Source organism: Penaeus monodon, chromosome 5 (assembly GCF_015228065.2).
Source record: "Penaeus monodon isolate SGIC_2016 chromosome 5, NSTDA_Pmon_1, whole genome shotgun sequence".
Taxonomy (NCBI): Eukaryota; Metazoa; Arthropoda; class Malacostraca; order Decapoda; family Penaeidae; genus Penaeus; species Penaeus monodon.
Window position 1 is genome coordinate 23,362,007 of NC_051390.1, and position 5,827 is coordinate 23,367,833.

Here is a 5,827-nt window from a genome sequence, read left to right on the forward strand (position 1 = left end):
ATGTACTACTTTTGCTATACATTCGAAGAGCCTGCTGCAAAAGTTGTATGCATATTGCTGTTGGTGTTCCATTTGCCTCAAACTTCAATCACCCTAGGTCGCTGGTAATGACCCGGTGTTTGATTTTAATTAGCAGATCTTAAGAAAAGAAAATAATAATAATTATAATAATAATAATTATAATAAAAGTAATAATAATAATTGCATTGAAATGTCCATTTCAACAAGCAATATGCTCATCGAATATGTTTGTATCATGATAACATTTATAAGAATGTATTTCTTTGGTGTAAGTATACTTAAGGATGATTAATGTAAAGCGGGCTGTTACACTGAGCATCCTTTTGGTTCATGGAAACGCCGAAGTGGCATTGGCATTTGAATCGCATGCATCTAAGGTATGGGCCACACTGAATATTAATAAGCAATTGTTTTGTTAATTGGAGTCCTTATTGCATAGAACATCTCAAGATCAAGATGTCACGTACTAGTTTGAGTCTTTTGTTGCATTATTTACTTATGTAGGGGATGCAGTTGTATATTTCATTTAGGATATAAAGTGCATGAATAATGAATATTTCACACTGTGTTGCACTTCCCTTCGTTGACACCTGGTGCTGATTAAACAGACTGGAACTTTGCATGTGGAGGTGGCATTATTTGAGTTAACTTTAATTGATTCACAGCGTATTCTGTATAGGCCTACTACATTTCTTTGGGGGCAATGAAAAGGCATTGTGGATAAAAGCCGAATTGTGTCTTTCGGTTATTTTAATTCTTTGGAACATTCACATGGCAATGTTTTGTTTTGGCTCATTCTGTGATTCTCTTTGTATTGACCGTATTATTGTATTTTTTTGAAACATTCAATAGGCCTGGGGTGAGTTTGGCTTCATTTGGTTGTTCACGCCGTGTTGATGCTGCTCCTAGAAACGTGTATTGTATCATGTATGTCCAGACTGAAGCTTTGCATATTCATTTTCTTCTGCAGTTTGTTAGGGATTTGATTTCTATGATGTTATTTGTTCAGGCTGAACCATTTCAACAAGAAAGGTTTTGCAAGAGTTGCTTCGTATTATTGGTGAACCAATGATCGTAATGATTATGATGATGATGATGATGATGATGATGATGATGATGATGATGATATGATGATGATGATGATGATGATGATGATGATGATGATGATGATGATGATGATGATAATGATAATAATAATAACAAAATAGATAATGATAATAATAATGATAATGAAATAAATAATGATAATAAAAAAGGTAATAATGATGATAACAGTAATGATAAGAGTAATGATAATGAAAATGATAGTATACTTATAGTAATAATGTTGATCAACAATAATGATAATAATAATAATAATAATAAAATAACATCAGTAATAATGAAAATGATAATGCTAAGAGGGGGGAGGAATATCGTTTATCCATCCTGGTGAGAAACAGGATGCTCTGCAGCCTCCCTTTCTCCTCCTCTTCATTATCTCTCAGTTCCGGCCAGCATAGTACAATGACCTATTCTAAAGGATCTGACCTGCTCCCAAGGGGCTATTTACGAGTTCTGATCCCCCTAGATTAATAAAAAATTGCATGACTTAACTTTTTTTTCCGTATCCCAACGAGAAACCTGAGAGGGAACACCTTCAGCCCTGATTTTGTGTTGATAGTTTGAAATAAAGGAACTTTTATTATGCTCCGACTTTGGATCTCCCAGAAGAACGACGCTGAAAATGATAACTACGATAAGAGCGCCAGCAATAATGGTAATTAAGGCAGAGATGCAACAGCCCACTCTTTATGCCATTAAGAGCATCATTCCCTGAGTTTTAACATTATACAAGGTCTTGGAGGAATTACTCAAGCAAAAAGTAACAGCAAAAGGAAAAGTTGTTGTAGTAGTAGAAGGAGGAGAAGGGAGAGGAAGAGGAAGAGGGGATGATATGGGAGTAAGAGTAGGCATAGGAGGAAAAGAAGAAGGAGGAGGAAGAGAAAAACAGCAGGACTAAGGAGATGAAGAAGAAAGGGGGGGGGGGTAGCAGAGTGAAGAGGAGAAGGAAGAGGAAGACTAGGAGGGATAGGAGGAAGAAGAGGAGAAGAAAAAGGGGGGGGGGAGAAGGAGCAGGAAGAGGAGGAGGAGGAGGAGTAAAAGGAGAAGGAGGAGGAGGAAGAGGAGGAGGTAGAAGAAGAAGAGGAGGAGGAGGAGGAGGATAAGGAGGAGTAGGAGAAGAAGAAGAGGAAGAAGAAGAAGAAGAATCAGAAGAAGAAGAAGAAGAAGAAGAAGAAGAAGAAGAAGAAGGAGTGGGAGGCGGAGGAGGAGAAGGAGGAGGAGGAGGAGAAGGAGGGGAGGAAGGAGGAAAGAGGAGGAGGAGGAGGAGGAGGAGAGGAGGAGGAGAGAGGGGAGGAATGGAGAGGAGAGAAAGGAGGAGGGGAGGAATGGGAGGAGGAGGAGGAGAGTGAGGGAGAGGGAGAGGTGGTGGAGGAGGAGCGTGTGTGTGGATACATACAAAAATATATATTGTATAATATATATATATATATATATATATATATACATATACATATATATACATATATATACATATATATACATATATATACATATATATATATATACATACATATATATATATAAGGCCGCGGTGGCTGAGTGGTTAGAGTATCGGACTCAAGACTGGCACGATGGCAATCTGAGTTCGAGGGTTCGAGTCACCGGCCCGCCGCGTTGTTCCCTTGGGCAAGGAACTTCACCTCGATTGCCTCCCTAGCCACTGGGTGGCCAAGTCAGCCCAAGTCAGCGCTGGCCCCAAGCCCGGATAAATAGAGAGAATGATTACCTAAAAAGGTACCACCTGCACTCTCCGTGGAAAGGAACTGGGGACCCTACCACGTACTCACTCCAAGAGCATCACAACATGAAAACTACAATTAAGTATCATGCTGTGACCACGGCGGCTCAGACATGAACCACCATTAAAAAAAATGTATATATATTATATTATATCATATATATATATATATATATATATATATATATAATATATATATATATATATATATATAATACATATACATACATACATACATACATATATATATATAGATATATATAATATCATATATATATATATATATATATATATATATATATATATATATATATATATATATATATATATATATACATATATATTGCATGTATATATATGCATGTATATATACATATATATAGCCTTTGGCACAGCGTAAGAACATTGGCAGCGCTGCAGCGAATGAAATTAGCGACAGTTTCTAGTGTCGTAAGACAGTTTTTTGTCAGCGGAAATAAGGCCTATGTATGTGTGTGTATGTGGGGCCGCGGTGGCCGAATGGTTAGAGCGTCGGACTCAAGACTGTCACGACGGCAATCTGAGTTCGAGGGTTCGAGTCACCGACCGCCGCGTTGTTTCCCTTGGGCAAGGAACTTCTCCCCGATTGCCTGCCTAGCCACTGGGTGGCCAAGCCAGCTCAAGTCAGTGCCGGGTAAATAGAGATGGTGACTCGATAAAAACACCGGGCGGAAGGCAATGGCAAACCACCGCTCTAAATTGCTAAGAAAAAAATCATGGAAGCCCATGATCGTCAAGGCCGTGGTAGCCGAATGGTAAGAGCATCGGACTCAAGACTGGCACAACGGCAATCTGAGTTCGAGGGTTCGAGTCACCGGCCCGCCATGTTGTTCCCTTGGGCAAAGAACTTCACCTCGATTGCCTACCTAGCCACTGGGTGGCCAAGCCAGCTCAAATCAGTGCTGGTGCCAAATAGAGAGAATTATTACCTAAAAGGTAACACCGGCACTCTCCGTGGAAAGGAACTGGGGACCCTACCACGTACTCACTCCAAGAGCATCACAACATGAAAACTACAATTAAGTATCATGCTGTGACCACGGCGGCTCAGACATGAACCTACCGTTAAAAGAAGAAAGATGTGTGTGTATGCACAGTATATATGTATATGTATATATATATATATATATATATATATATATATATATATATATATATATATATATGAGAGAGAGAGAGAGAGTGAAAGAGACACACACACTCTCACACACACACATACACACACACACACACACACACACACACACACACACACACACACACACACACACACACACATATATATATGTATATATATATATATATATATATATATATATATATATATATATATATATATATATATATATATATATATATCGGCAATCTGAGTTCGAGGGTTCGAGTCACCGACCGCCGCGTTGTTTCCCTTAGGCAAGGAACTTCACCTCGATTGCCTACCTAGCCACTGGGGGACCAAGTCAGCCCAAGTCAGTGCCGGGTAAATAGAGATGGTGACTCGGTAAAAACACCGGGCGGAAGGCAATGGCAAAACCACCGCTCTAAATTGCCAAGAAAAATCATGGAAGCACATGATCGTCAAGGCTGCGGTGGTCGAATGGTTAGAGCGTCGGACTCAAAACTGTCACGACGGCAATCTGAGTTCGAGGGTTCGAGTCACCGACCGCCGCGTTGTTTCCCTTGGGCAAGGAACTTCACCTCGATTGCCTGCCTAGCCACTGGGTGGCCAAGCCAGCTCAAATCAGTGCTGGTGCCAAGCCCGGATAAAATAAGAGAGAATGTTACCTAAATAGGTAACACCAGCACTCTCCGTGGAAAGGAACTGGGGACCCTACCACGTACTCACTCCAAGAGCATCACAACGTGAAAACTGCGATTGAGTATCATGCTGTGACCACGGCGGCTCAGACATGAACCTACCGTTAAATGATGATGAAAATGCATATATATATATATATATATATATATATATATATATATATATATATATATATATATATATATATATATATATATATATATATATATATATATATATATATATGTATATATAAACTAGTGGTGGGCGTAACCTATTTCATTATTTACGGCATGAAGTTTCTCAGTAATAAATTACAGTTTCCAGTAATCGATTACCGATAATCCAGAATCCAGATTACTCCAGAATCAGGGTTGAACTGAGGATCGTTTCAATATATTTCAACTCACCATGACTCATTAAAAAAATACAAGGAGGTGCAAGATTTTGCCTTGGTTTAAAAGAGATCAGACGCATATTTACTAGCCTTGCTTCTACACTAAAATCATAAATGTAAACCTTATAATCTACAAATATACCACAGCATAATCCGTTTCCAGAGGAAAGTAATAGGAAAGTAATCGATTACTAACCGATTTCTGATCGCAAAAGTAATCGAAGTAATCGATTAGAACAGAGTATTGCCCATCACGAACACACATACACACACACACACACACACACACATACACACACACACACACACACACAGATATATATATATATATATATATATATATATATATATATATATATATATATACATATATATATATATATATATATATATATATATATATATATATATATATATATATATATATATATATATATATATATATATATATACATTCTTTCTGTGCATCACCGATGCGGTGTTTGACGAACTACTTGGCGCCATATTTCACGTTGTCGAACTTTGTTCCAGATGCATCAAAGCGATTGTATGTTGAAATTGTCGAGGGATGTTATTCTCGGACTACCTCGAGTATGTCTGAGGAATTTAAGTTGTCGTACTCTAGAAGCTCGAGCCCCTGTTCGATTCTTCTGAGGATCTTGTTGTACACTCGGTCGGTGCATGGGGTGTGCAACATTCTGCGGTAGAAACACATTTCTGCGGTCTCTAT